This window comes from Podarcis raffonei, chromosome 8 (genome assembly GCF_027172205.1).
Source record: "Podarcis raffonei isolate rPodRaf1 chromosome 8, rPodRaf1.pri, whole genome shotgun sequence".
NCBI classification, from domain to species: Eukaryota; Metazoa; Chordata; class Lepidosauria; order Squamata; family Lacertidae; genus Podarcis; species Podarcis raffonei.
In genome coordinates, this window is record NC_070609.1 from 56,753,960 (window position 1) to 56,769,153 (window position 15,194).

The 15,194-nt window shown below is 42.6% G+C and overlaps 1 non-coding gene across 1 annotated transcript; it reads left to right on the plus strand.

The window, feature by feature from the left end:
- Positions 1-1,367: 1,367 nt before the first annotated feature.
- TRNAG-UCC (transfer RNA glycine (anticodon UCC)) lies at positions 1,368-1,436 on the plus strand. Its single transcript has one exon. It is a non-coding gene; the product is annotated as a tRNA-Gly (tRNA).
- Positions 1,437-15,194: the final 13,758 nt, after the last annotated feature.

The window sequence follows — 15,194 nt, forward strand, 5'->3', positions numbered from 1 at the left end:
TTACGGAATTGTTTGAAGATAAAGAATCCCAAGGAGGGAGACCTGCAGAAGTCTTGAATTTGCCCACCAACTCATAGCACCTCATAGACTCTTATTTCCCTCACACAGCTATAATTTCCAGAGCGGTTTAACAATCAACCCCCCTTCAGTTGTAGCTCTGTGGTGGGAATAGGGGATATCTTAGCAAAGTACAACACCCTTAACAAACTTATCCCCAAAGGGCAACCCTATTGCCAACCCATGTGCAAATTTCAAAGGACGGCTGTGTTTCAGTTCATGTATTCTTTCAGAAACTGTGGGTTCCATAGGTTTGCCTTTAAATGCAAAATGGCTGGAATTCCTCCTCCATCCCTAATCTGAAAGAATGTGAGAATCAGCTCTGAGATGTACAAAGCAGTTAAGGTGGTAGGTTTCCACTGATTGGTCGCCAGGCGTTGCTCCAATAAAACAAGGGTTTGCCCTAGCTAATTCCTATCTCATCCTTTCGACCACCAGATGTAATTTATTGTGCATTCGCTTCATATTCAGTTGAAAAGGTATAAGAGGAAAGATCTTTATAATTGAGCTATACGTTTTGCCATAAATAGGACACCTATTCAGAGTCTCCCCTTTGTGTGGATTAAATCTGAACAAAACAAAACAAAAACCCATAGATATACAAAAGGAATAATGTGTCAATGCTTTTGTGCTGTTAGGGCAGTGCCCCAGAATCCCCATCAAGTTCAGTGCTGCGTAGGCAGTAATAAGCACTATTGGGTTTCTTAGTTTTCAGTCACTGCTGTGAATCTCAATGCAGAGAAAGTTGCAAGGGGGGGGGGATTGAAAATTACAGGAGAGGGGGGAGTTGAACTCCTTTATTTTCTTGTATTTGAAGAAGTGTCAGAATGGTTTCCAACAGAAGAAGGAAGCAATTTCAATTGAAGGAATAATGGGAAATATATTGGATGACACGGGAGGCGGAGAGCCACAATACATTTTAATTAAATTAAAGAACAATCCCTGACAGTGCTGAATAGGTTGGAGATGAATGGATCCAAATATAGATATAGATGATAAAAATATAACCAACAGATCACATATTGATCTCAAATGCAAAAGCATCTACTAAACATTTCCAATCCTCTCTGACAATGAAATTTCAGTGATGCTAAAAGGGGGCAAAATGTTATAGAACAACCTCCTTATTTCAGATTACATAAAATGATTACATTTCAGATTGCATAAAATGACTGATACCAGGATGAGGATGTGGTTTGTTATTAGTGTAGTGAGGGTTAGCATTAAACAGGTGAAAAAAATCCAATATAATGAGTGCCGATGTAAAATCAGACAGAAAGACTTGAAACACAAGAAGTTGGACAGATAAGGCTGTAGCTCAGTGGTAGAGCATCTGCTTTCCATACAGAAGGTCCCAGGTTCAATCCCCGGCATCTCCAGGTATGGCTGGGAATGTCCCTCCTGAAACCCTGGAGAGCTGTTTCCAGTCAATGTAGTCAATATTGCACGAGATGGACCAATTGACTGACTCAGTTTAAGGCAGCTCCCTTCTTTCCAAATCCAAAGAGCCTTACCCCCACCTAATAAAGAGCCTGTGGAATTGAATGGTGGTGGTGAGGAGCTCAAGGCACTTTCCTCTCTTCAATACAGTGGCAGCTTATATGGAGAAGGAGCTGCTATCTTGATCTCTGTAGATTTGCAACACCACCAGCGCAGGGGGCCAGAAGGCAATACAGCCAAATTCTACCCCAAGACATGTCATGTGACACGAGGAACCAACTGGGTTCCACGTAAGCCTATAAAACCAGTGACTCTGAACTGGCTCCTTAGAAATCACTTGGTGCAGACTGAATATGGGACTGTCCTGTATCCTCTAGTGCCCGAACTCTGAGGTAAAGCAAATGCATCTTTTTGAATTCAGCTTCCAAATCTTTTCTTTCACGCACGATCAATTTCCCCAGGACTTCTGCATCATCAGCCATGAAGCCACAACTTGGCCTCACCTTTGAAGAGAACACTCCCTCCCCCTAAATGGACATTTCTTGGAGTGGGCCGTCTTTCAGTAGGAGTCGACTATAATTGCACTTACTTTATTGTTCAGACATTTACGATTATTTCTCTCCTGAGCTCCTTGACTGATGTGTTCCTCAGAGTTTAGGTTACTTTTCAAAGCATCCAACTGTTGGGACTTGGTAGTTAAATAATGTGAAATTGCAGCAATGCCAGCAAAATAGGAGTAGAGTTTTACAAAAGCATGTTCCTTCTCTGAACATAATAACAGTAAATTTCTAGAGTCCTGTAGTGCAATATCCATTAGATTTATTATGTTGCAATTCCCAATCCAACTAGTTCTGCCTGAGGGTGAGTATATTACATTTCATCACAGTTTCATTTTCTCCCACAGATGAGAAATGGGAATGCTGTTCCAGTTATGTAGCATGCATGTGTTAAATCTGATCTCTAATAAAATCAAACACATCACAACTCACAGCACTTTAGCACAGCGTCGGCAAAATGAAACACCATCTGTCATCACAGAGAGATTGCCTTATTATAACACAAAAGCCTGGCTGCTTGGTGTGAACCTTGCGATTTAATAAATGGGTAAATGGAAACTGATAATTACAATCTTATTTATTTTAAGTTATTAGTTAAAGCTGCAAAAAAAAGTGTGGTATAATTTAATCAATTACAGGCCAGAGTGTTAATGCTATAAAGCAAATATTTAGAAGTCGAGTCTAAATTTTAAAAAGATCCAACACGAGAGAGGGGGGGGGATTGTGAGGCGTATGCATACAAAGGCCTGCCAAAATCACAGATAAAGATGGTTGCTGGGGATAGACAAAATCACTGCCAGCACTGATTAGGCCATTTTAGCATCCAGTAAATAACAGTTGAAGTACACATTGTTAGAAAAATAGCTACTGGTGTCAATCTAGGAGGGATTATGACAAAACAATCATGTTGCGATTTTACAGGATTGTTGGTTTGATGTTCTGTTGTGCAGCAGAAAAGGGCAAGTTGCTTCTTAGTACCAACCGGTGCTTATATTTTCAGAGGTTCTGCAATGATGGTTTTAATCCATGGCAAAATGAAATACAAATTGGCATGTTGGCTGCCAGCTCAAATGAACAGTCCGTTGCTGAAAATGGACTCTGCACAAATTCAGCAGCTAGGCTGCAACCAAGCGCCTTTTATTTCAGTGGGCATCTTGCAGGTTTAAGAACATAAGAAGAGTCTGCTGGATGAGGCCAATGGTCCATATAGTCTGGCATCCCGTCCCCACAGTGGCCAACCAGATGCCTGTGGGAAACAGGAAAGCAGGATTTGAGCACAAGAGTGTTTTCCCTCCAGTGATTTCCAGCAACTGGTATTCAGAAGCAATGCTGCCTCTAACTGTAGAGGCAGAGCGTAGCCATCATGACCATCAATAGCCCTCTCCTCCATGAGTTTGTCCAATCCTATTTTAAAGACATCTAAATTAGGGGTTCCTATCTGGAGGCGCAGAGTTGCACCCAACATTGGGGGGGGGAGCTGTCACACACCCAACATTGGAGGGGCTGCAGCGATGTGGGTTTTCCCTATGAGAGAAAGAGAGACCACTGGAGGGTTTCTTAGGGAACAAGGGGGTGCAGCAGGACTAGGGGCTGACTGTCGCATCAGGAGGAGGCAGACCGTCAGGAGAAGACCAAGCGCAGAGCTGGGTTCCTCTGCCTCCTCAAGATTGGGAGGGCTCAGCCCCATCCCAACAGACTTTGGGGGGCTGAAGAAACCTCAGCCCTATCAAGTTGGCACCTATGTTCCTATACCATGCCTGTCCCATTCAAAATCCACATCAATAGTGAGGGTGAAGGGATCATAGCTTAAAGGCAGAAGCCAAGTTTTGTATGCAGAAGGTCCCAGGTTCAGTTCTTCGTATCTTCAGTTAAAAGGGTCAGGGGAGCACCTGATGGATTTGAGACTACCTGGAGAACTACTCCGAGTCAAAATAGACAGCCCTGGGCTAGATGGTTGTACAGTCTGATCTGGTATAAGGCAGCATCCTATGTCCAATGACTGTTCTCTTAGTATGCATTCACCTCATTGGGTGCTTGAAGATATCCAGTGAGGGTCTCACTGTCAGTTCACATTTACAAATCACTCATGCATTTATGACAATGAGGTGCAAAGCATGAGTGATGTGGGAATAAACACTCGGGGAACCAGCAGCCATCCCATCTCCATGATTATAACTTCTGGAAAGAGTTCGTCATTGGGAGCATGAGGTTCCTGCATCAAAAGTCCAAATCACGTTATCCTTACTCCTTGTAGTAATGTGCCCAAAAATGTGCCCACAATCGCACGGAATAATTGGACAGTATGCACAGTATAGGGTCTGATCTGTTACCTTGCACTATGCTGCAGATCACCATTTATCGTTATCATACTGCTATGTGTGCACAATTATGTATTTTCATAGAGTGATGCTCCTAATCATGCTAATTGCACCTGTACAGTTGTCCTCTTGCTGCTAAGAAGACACCTAACTGGGACTTCTCTCTCACCTGCCACCCCTTGACTTCCCTCATCATTGGACTTTCTCTCTACAGCAGACTAGAGGCTTCCCAATTTGTCTCTGTATATTTTAGTAAAACCCGAGAACCAGGTGCAAAAGACCTATCATTAGGATTAAGGAACCAAATGCTTTTGAATGTTTTCTGAGTCTAGGAATTCATTTTTTATTAACAGAACTGACCTGAGCTCAAAGCCAGTAATATCAACAGTCAGTAATGGTATTTCATTGTTGCTGTTATTAAACAACCAACAACCTCATTCCCAGCTTTGCTTGGGAATTCTAAGAGAACAAAAGATCAGTGGAGTTCTGAAATCAGTAGTTTAAATCAGTGAAGATAGCAAAAATGAAAACCTGGTGGTGAGGTCAGCTACTTCAAGAATTTACTTGCATTGTTCAGCACATGCTATTTAATATGTAGCGGATTTCAAACACAATTAAGATTTTAGCTGGTACTTCAGTAAAGACATAAATAAGTCAAATGCAGAGAACTAGTGCAGAATTCTACCAAGGACCCATTGCTGTGCTGCTTTCTTCCTGTTTTTTCACATGGATTCTAAAATATTAAGGAAGATAGTCAATCTTTATTTTGCTTTTACCTCACTAGTTAGATTGAGCCTCCAAGACCCTGAGATTTCAGAACCCAAACCTGAGACCTAGGGGCAGCCTCTGGTGATGTCATGGGAATGGCCCCAATGATGTCACAGGGGGTGGGTCCAGGTAATGCATTAAGCATGACTCATCACTTCTGCAACCCTACATTTCATGCCAGGCATGCATGTGCAATCCTCTTGAGCTCCTCTTTGTCTTGAGCCCAGCCCAGTGCCTTTTGTTCCTCTGGGCTTCCTTCCTCTCACCTCTGAACCCTAGAGATGGAAGTTAATTGGGAATGGGAAGGAGGTAGCAGAGCAGGGCAGCTCCCCCAGAGAGTCTGTAAATAAAATAAAAGCTCCCTCCACCTGCCACCTGGACAGGGGTCAAGCAAACTTGGAGGCTTCAAGTCAGCCCTGCAGATCTTGCACCCCTAGTTGCATTTGAACATAATCATTGTGTTTTGTGCATCGAGCGCATCAGATTAGGAAATGGCCGTTTTTTAAAAAGCAGCACAAGCCCAGTGAGAATACCAAGGAAATCTGCATGAGGGAGAGAAGAAGAAGAGTTTGGATTTGATATCCTGCTTTATCATTACCCTAAGGAATCTCAAAGCGGCTAACGTTCTCCTTTCCCTTCCTCCCCCACAACAAACACTCTGTGAGGTGAGTGGGGCTGAGAGACTTCAAAGAAGTGTGACTGGCCCAAGGTCACCCAGCAGCTGCATGTGGAGGAGCGGGGACGCGAACCCGGTTCACCAGATTACAAGACTACCGCTCTTAACCACGACACCACACTGGCTTTTGTGTTCTTATTACTTATATAGGAAAATCCTAAGAGGTAGAACTCTTTCCAAGGAAGCTCATGAGGATTGGTTGCCAGGATGTTGCATGTGCTCAGGTTCTTAAAATGAAACTTTTGAGTACCATGCATGGTATATTGTGTCTGCAGTAGACTAGGGGGAGAATCAAACTGGGAGTGGAGAGAAGAACACCACATGAGCTGGGTACAAACAAGACAACAACTTTTATTGGCTACACCTGGGGTGGGCAACATCAGGCCCAGAGCCTCCTGACCTCACTAACAGCCCTTTGGGATTTTCCTTGAGTCACAGCTCCTTTCAAGCTACAGATTCCTCTCCCCAAGCCACATTTCTCACCAGACTTGTTTCATACCCTCCACGGGGGTTCTTGCCTGGCCTGAATGTGTCACTCCAATAACTAGCCTACTAGTAAAATCTGCATCCTTTGTCCTGCCCGATTTTGCTTATGGCCCCACCCTCCAGTGTGGCCCCCAGGAGGCTGCCAAGAAAGGAATACGGCCCATCCCTGGGCTACACATTCTCAGGCCCCTATTGCCCTCCCAGAGCAATGGATGGAAGAGGAATTAACTGTTAAACCACTTAGGGATCTGTGGCTCTGCAAGGGGGACAGGGGTCCCCTCACAACTCTCAGCACCCTTAACAAACTACAGCTCCCAGGATTCTGTGGGGGAAGCCACGTGACTGTTTAAAGTGGTACAGCACTGCTTTAAATGTGTAGTGTTAAGTGGGGCCCGAACCATGGTTTAGCAGTATACACACAAAATGTGACCTAAACTATAATTGAAGCATTATACACATCAGCACCCTTAACAAACTACAGTTCCCAGGATTCTGTGGGGAAAACCATAACTGTTTATAGTGATATCATGGTGTTTTAAATGCATGGGGGGGGGGCTTAGTTAGCATGATGTGTGCACTCTCACCCTCTTTTCAATTTTCAACATTAAATAAAGGAGGGACCATTTCACAAGAGAAATTCAAAAACTATTTAGCTTTAACAGCCCATCTTAAAGAGGCAAATCATTATGTAAATGTGCAACAGTGGATTGACTTTATATGTAACCCTCATTCAATCTGCATAATAAAAAGCAGGAGCCAAAGGTCTTTAAAAGGGGGGGGGGAATTACAGCGAACATATTTCTGCTGAATGCAGGATTGGAATAGGCAAATTAAGATAGCTATTTTGCCACGAGGAATTATTTTGATCTCCAAATAGTTTGGGGAAATTAGATTTTTACAATATTTATTGCAGACTGTAAGATACGGCCTCCTCCCTCCCAACCTCCTTAACACTGAGAGTATCTGATAGACCTCTCTCCACCCCACGACAGCTGCTCAAATTATATTTAAGAGATGACAGAGAATGTGCTTAGCTTCCAAAGAAAGGAAACGATTTGACAGGGTACATTTTAACTTTAAACTGAATTTGAGAGCTATAAAAAGAATAATTAATCAGCTGTGATATAATTTGTACAACCATCCATAAAGCAACACTAGTAGGTATCTTCAAATTACAGTAATATGGGGGAAACCATTATCCCTCCATGAAATGTTATTACAATTTTTCTAGTAGTCTCTGTGTTCCTAAACCACCTGTCTATTATATTGTAATTTATCCTTCCCCTGAACTACCTGCAAAGACTATAAAACATTCCTCTTCAGAGCGGATTGCTAAACTAATGGCCCAATCCCATCAGCAGCTCTGCCGGCAGATCAGGGTGTAAGACCGGCTGTAAGGCATCTGAGGTTGGCTGTGTGTCACATATTCGTTGTACCAGTGAAGCAGATCTTCCCCTATGGAACATATCCTAAAGCTGCAATCAGCTGGTCAGTATCAGACTGTCACCATCATCACCGTCCTCATCATACAGTATATTTTTAGAACCCACCTTTTTGTGATTATGGATTGCTTTAAACAGTTTTTAATGTTGTGTTTTAATGTTACAACCTGTCCTGGGACCTTAAGGTGAATTAATATTGTGTTTACTATAATTCCCACTATGATGCGCAATGCCACGCAAATGCAAACATTGAGAATCCACTCGGGATCTTTCACAATAGTTGGATTCGTTGCAGAAGAAAAGGCTTTATTTTAGTATGTTATTCCCCGATGCAAACTGAAGAATGATGATGTTGTGTGGCCAGAAAACAAAATGGGGGGGCAGAGCTTATGCCACTTTGATGGTAAATATGGAAGGGCCCTGTATGAATAATATAATGACACCTTCCACACAGGGGCAACAGGAGGAGAGTGTCTCTAGAGGCCCTCAGGATTTGGAAATCCCTGCCTTGGTAGATCATCTAGATCAGAACAGGGATGGCTAACATTGTTTTGTCCAGAGAGGTTGCATTTGCCCTTGGTCAAGCCTCCATGGGCAGCCTGCCAGTGGCAAGCACAACCAAAAGTGGGTGGAGTCACACCACCCTCTAGCACACAGACACACGCAACACAACATACATAGGACAAATAGACATCTAGGATACAGATGGACACACATATGCAGATCATGTAGATCAGCTGAGTAAGGGAGCCATCACCACTTATCAAATGATTGGTCTGAAATCTAGAGAGGGCAATGGTATGCACAACAGGGCACAGGTTGGCTGGAGAGATTAAAATCTTCCCAACCCACGTTAGCCCTGTGCTTACCTTTCGTTTCCCTTCCAACATCACTAAAATTGGCTGGGGGGGGGAGAGGAAAAAAATTGTTTGAGGTGGCTGGATTGGGTGTTCTCAGGTGTTTTAATCTGCCATTTTCTGCCATTGTTTAAAGATTTTGGTGTTCTTATCCATCGTTTTAACATACAGTGGTACCTCAGGTTAAGTACTTAATTCGTTCCGGAGGTCCGTTCTTAACCTGAAACTGTTCTTAACCTGAAGCACCACTTTAGCTCCGCGCCGCCGGAGCACAATTTCTGTTCTTATCCTGAAGCAAAGTTCTTAACCTGAAGCACTATTTCTGGGTTAGCGGAGTGTGTAACCTGAAGCGTATGTAACCTGAAGCGTATGTAACCCGAGGTACCACTGTAATTTGAAACTGTTTAGTTTCTGATTTTTTTGTTTCCTACAGCAGGAGGGGAAACCTCAGGTCTGGGGGGCTGAATGTGACCCTCTGGTCCTTGGGACTCTCTTCAGGCCACACCCCCTCCTCAGCCTTGAGCATTTCTGCCTGGGTGAAATGCGTCCATGAAATCTGATCATGCCTCTAGCATGCCTGGGTAGAGAAGGGTGTGGGAGTGTGCATGGAAACTAGGTAAACTTTACATTCATTGTTTTGTCCCCTTTTGCTTGTGGCCCCGCACAGTGGTGGTAGGTGGCCTTCAGAAGGCTGCCCAGAAGAAAAAGCAGCCCTCAGGGTGAAGTGAATCAACTAGTTGAACTAGTTGAACACCTGAATCAACTAGTTGAACAGGCCTGTATATGAGGAGAGGCAGTCTTCTTTTTTCATTATGAAAATAAGTGATGAAGCTTTGCTGCCTTTTCGGAAGAGAAGTAGAAGTGGGAGCGAAGGATCTGTACAAATTTCAAAGGAAAGAAAGGATATGCTGATGTGCTTCATTTACATACTTTAGGTTCCTTGGAAGATAGTCTGATTCTTTAATAAAAAGTAAAAAATGTATTCCCAGTACTATGTGCTTATCTGCTAAGTATAAGGCTTGTTTTATCAAAACACACTGCTGATATGAACAGTAAGACACAGATCTCATAATCAAACACCTATCTTGAAGGAGAAACTATTATCTACTTAAAAGATAATAAACATTCACTGGCGCTGAAGCTCACATTAACTCAGAGCACAGGAGCACATAAGTGGTGTGCAAAGAGAGCAGAGGGAAATATTTACACACAGAGCCTGTGTGTGTTTGTATTCTTGTACAGTATGTCCTTTTTTGATGTCCTTAAAGGAGTCACAGTGGGTGTTTGTTTTTCTCTGCACACTCTGATACAGCACAAAAGCAACACGTTGCTGTGTTTGTAAAGGTGATAAAGGAGGCAAGCTTATTCCAAGGGAAACAGGGAAGAATAGAACTCTGTTGAGGACTGGAATTGCAGAAGAGGTTTTCCAGGCATTCATAAAAATGCACTCCTTGAAGATCCATCTTTTTCTGGGGTCATCATGCTTGTTCAGCTACTGCATGTGGGATAAGAAGTCCCTCTTTCAAATCCCACCAGAGCTACCATACAGCTGCCATTTTTAAAATTTTTCTCTCTCTACCCCAAATGTCCTAGAGCAATGCAGCATCCTTGGCCTAATGAACAAAATATATTACAAATAAATCAATAAACAAACAAATGTCAGAGTTCTTGACAGCTTGATTTGTTGATGGATTGATAGATAAAGGCCTGGGGTTCAAACAGGGCTCCTATAGACCATTGTTTTGAGCTTGCTTTAGATTTGGAATGAAATTATTAAAGTTTTTTTCTTTTTTCCCTTTTCTTCTTTACAAGAGATAATCGAGTGCATCACCACAAGGTGTTGTGTAGGGTGAACTCCAGGGCGATAAATGCCTCTCTGCACTGGAAAATATAGGAGGTTCAGTACACAGAAAGGAATAACGTAGTGTCACTGTAAATTTTAAAGGAGCTGTTTATTAGAGAATCCAGTTCTCTTGCAACTCCTTGGAGAGATTGAAAATGAAAACAGTAGGGCTTAGAGCACAGCTTTATGCAGTAACTGTGTGCCGCAAGAGCTGCCTTTCAAGCATGCTCATTCCTTCTTTAAAAATATACGGTAGTTCTACAGAAACACACACTGTTTATAAAGGATTCATCCTGACTTGCTTGCACAAAGAATGCTTGGAGGTTAGTCTATGGGTAGTCTCCAAGTAAGTATTATGCAGAGTAGACCCAATGAAATTTAACATATCCACAATATGTCATTGCTGTTAAGAGGTTTGCTATGATTAGGACTAACATTGGCTACAACCCTTTGTCTGGTCTTTACTGAGTAATTCATCCTGATTTGCTTTGCAGGGTGTTGATTATTTATTTTTTTATATACCACTTACTTGTCAATATGACTTCCTGTTAATCATTCCCACAGTTTTCAGTGCATTTCCCTGTAACTTTCCTAACTGCAAAAGGTCTGCAGGGGGTTGTTTGCGCTGTGCGTGTGTGTGCGTGTGTGTGTGTGTGTGTGTGTGTTTTCAGCCTCTGGAGTGCAAAGTCAGTATCTCCCCCCCCCACCCGACAACAGCAGAATAAGCCATGATTTTCTGTTGTCAACCTTCACCTTGAAATACGCTGAAGATGGCAGCTGCAGAAAACTGGAACAATAACTCCTAAAGCACCATTTATATATTTCCTTTTCCCCAGAAAAGGTGTTTATTCCCCTTAGAGGGTTTTTGATGGAAAGAGAGTTTTTCATGTTAATAAACTCGTATCATAAACTGTTCCCACTTAACCCAAAAAACGAAGCTTGCTGTGCATCACCCAGAACAGAGTTTAACAGAGCCATCCTGTTGTGCATGTTCTACTCATTGAGTTTGGTGGGACTTACTCTCTGGTGAGTGTGCACAACCCGCCCCTGCCCCGGCTGCAATCCTGCACACATTTACCTGGGAGCAGTGGTGGCTGGTGCCCATTAGAATTGGTGGGGCGGAAGACAGGAGCCCAAACAGTGTGTTAAGCCAGAACTACAGAACTCTTGATCTCTCTCCCCAGTGCTTGGAGATCAGAAACATGCTATACAGTATAGTCCCTGGGGCATTCCTCCCACAGACCATAGGAACATGCCCTTTCAAACGTCTTTAAAATGTGATTACAAAAATTCATGGTAAGATTAGATTAGGTCTTTGTATCGCTTCCCCGCAGAAAACCGAGCTCAAAGCAACTGACAATTCAATCAAAGATTCGATTCAATCAAAGATCAACATAACAACATATATCTATATCTATATCTATATCTATAACCAACCCACATTTCAATTCCAAAATATGTCATTTCTAAGCAAAACGACAATATCAATCTAACCCAATGTTAGATATGACAAGCTCCTAACACAGAAGACAGTACGTATCTATCAAATTCCCTAGCAAAGCTGCACTAACAGTAGGAGCTCCAGTACCCCCTGAAATGCAAATATGGCCAGGCAAATAATAAATACAAGCCCTCAGATAAATAGCGAGTGGATATTATTTCAGCAGAGAGTCAAGCAAATGCCACACACCCCGCCTTCTAACTCCAACAAAAGAACAGAGGAAGGAAAGCTTCTGAAGACTTATGCAATATTTCACAGGGGGGACATTGTAGTGTGGTGGTAGAGCACCTGCTTTGCATGCAGAAGGTCTTAAGTTCTCCAGGTAGGGCTGGGACGTTGAAGTATAATATTGACCAATGGTTTGACTTGATTCAAGGCAGCACCCTGTGTGTCATAGTGGCTAGGCCCTGCACAGAGGAACATAGGAAACACCTTTAAGAACAAAATAAGACCCTGCAGGTTCAGGCCAAAGACCTATTTAATCCAGCATTCTTTTCTCACAGTGGCCAACCTGTGGGAAACTCACAAGCAGGATCCGAGCACAAGAGCACTCCACCCTCCTGTGGTTTCCAGCATTAGGCATCCAAGGCATGCTGCCACCAATAGGAGGCAGAACACTGTTGCTGCATGCTGACATGTACTCCAAGTTCCATCCCTGATCCGCAGGCCACTAAAACTGGTATTCAGAAGCATCACTGCCTCTCACTGTATCATCATGGCTAGTAGCCATTGATAGCCTTCTCTTTCATGAAATTGTCTAATCCTACTTTTTAAGCCACCCAAGTTGATAGCCTTTAGCTCTGTGCTGCATGAAGAAGTACTTCACTCATCTGTTCTGAATCTTGCAATAGAATAAACGATTGCGGATCTCTAAGAAACAGTAGCCAAATTTTGCATTTCCATTGTCAGATTCATGGCCAGCACCTCAAAATCTACAAGAATTTGCATGAAGCTTGTCAAAATTTGCTGTGCAGTTTATACATTGGATGTCCTTGAGTTCTGCTGTTAGGAGAGAGTGAGAGAAACTTCTCTCTACCTACTAATCTGCATGCCATGCCCCAATTTTCTAAACATCTATCGTGTAACCTCTTGTACCAAGTCAGACCACTGGTCCATCTAGCTCAGTGTTGTCTACAGTGACTGGCAGTGGCTCTCGAGAGTTTCAGACAGTGGGTGCTCCCAATCCTTCCTGGAGGTGCCAAGGACTGGACCAAGCAGATGTTCTACCAGTGAGCTACATACATCCCTTCCTGAGGGCGATAGCTGACACAGACACTTTGACCCCAATCAGGAGCCATGTTCGCCTGGGATTGTTGCCACAGGCCTTTCTTTGACACTGAAGAGATTGGGAGAGCTTTGCTTGTGCACTGCAACCCTTGGGCCTAAGAAACCCATAGTAATCAATGTCACTGTAGATGACCCTGAAGCTCTGTGGCTTTGGAGTACTTCCAACCTTAAAGGGTATGTAAGAATGGTTACTTCATCACATAATTGCGAATGAAATAAACTCTTGGCTTCAGTGCAGCTGAGTAACTTAAGGTGACTATTACTCAAAGGTAATAGTGATGGCATTTAGGAAAAACAAGCTCGCTAAGTTACAGGATTAGCTGGGCTGCTGGAGTGAGGGGCCTGCGTTTCAGACAAGCCAAGTTTGAATGAATGCAAGCAGCGCTGGATGAAATCTAATCAAAGCGAGTACTGGAAGAAAAGGGCATTAAGGAGAATGGAAAGTGCTCAGCAAGAGATTAATGTATGCCTCTCCCCTCCCAAAATGCACCCCCCTAGCAATAAATGCACTAATGATCAAAATCAGCATTGAGTAAACAAGAAAATGAGGGATCCAATAAAGGAAAGAATGTAGCATAGGAAAGTACATGAACATTTCACACACGCACATATAAAAATAGAGAGAGAGAAGAGAATGAATGAAGGTGACTACAAAATATATAAGGAAAGGAGAGTTGAAGAGGGGGCAAAGCTGATTGCAGGAGTGGTTAAGATAAAGAATGGGACATTTTTCCAATTACAGCAGATGAAAAACAAGAGGTCAGCGAAGGAGACAGCCTGGCCTCTGAGGGATAACAAGGATAATTTATTGACTGAAGAAATACACTTTGCCGGAAAATATTAAATGAATTCTTTAAATCAATGTTCACAGAGGAATATGGGAGGCAGATGCCATAAACTCACATCAGCTCCCCTATGATGGACAAGGGAGAGGAAAAGATGATAGCAGCAAAACCGATTGCGGAAGAGCATTCAGAGAATGCTGGAAATATTCACAGCCATTCAGAATTCTTGGGAAATTTTGCAAGCCACGCCTGAGATCTGGGGGTCAGGTTTGTGGTAGAATCAGGGAGATGTATCTTATATTGTTGTTACCTGCCCTGGGAGCTCAAGCTGAAGGGTGAGTAATATTTAAATAACAACAAGAACAGCAACAGATTTAGGCATTCTATTCAATGTTAATTCCACTCAGAGCAGATCCACTGAAATTGATGAATAACTTAACTCCATTAAGTTTCAAAGAGGCTGCTTTGAGTGGAACTTAGGAAATTTGTTGTTATTTGGATTTCTTACCTGCTCAGCACAATACTGAGGGTGGGTCACATTGATCCAGCAGTGTAAAAATAATAAATAAATTGGTAATTGTTCTAGGGCTTGACCCTTCCTTAATCTCTCTATAATGGTGGGAAATGGCCTAAAATTGATATCAACACAACAAACCTGGGTAGGGAAAAGGAATATTGATAGTTCTATAAGTACGGTGCTAGGTTGATGGTTTTTCAGCCAGAACTCACTGGAACTTAATTCTGGCACCTCTCAGATGGGCCCCATTGCCATTATAAGAGGTGCTCATGCTGAGGTCTGGCACCCCTTTTCTAGAAAAATAGCACTGATTATTATTATTATTACTCAAACAAATATTAGTTGATTAATTACATGAACTTTATTCAGTAAATTCCTTGATGAAATCTGCTTAAATTTGCATCAGAAAACCCAATAACTAACATAGATAAATAAGTTTTTGGGAGTGAGGACCACATTCTCCAAGGAGCAAGTGGCTCATTTTAGTCATCAGTCATTCATTATCTCTGAGACACACACACCCATTCATATTTTTCTCTTACATAGCAAGGAAAGCCTCTTTTCAGATGGCATCTGCTGTCTGCTGTTTTTAAAGGACTTCTAATTTTAAAACCTTCCACCCTTCTTAGTGTATCTGAATTACTTTTAAGAGAGGCATCT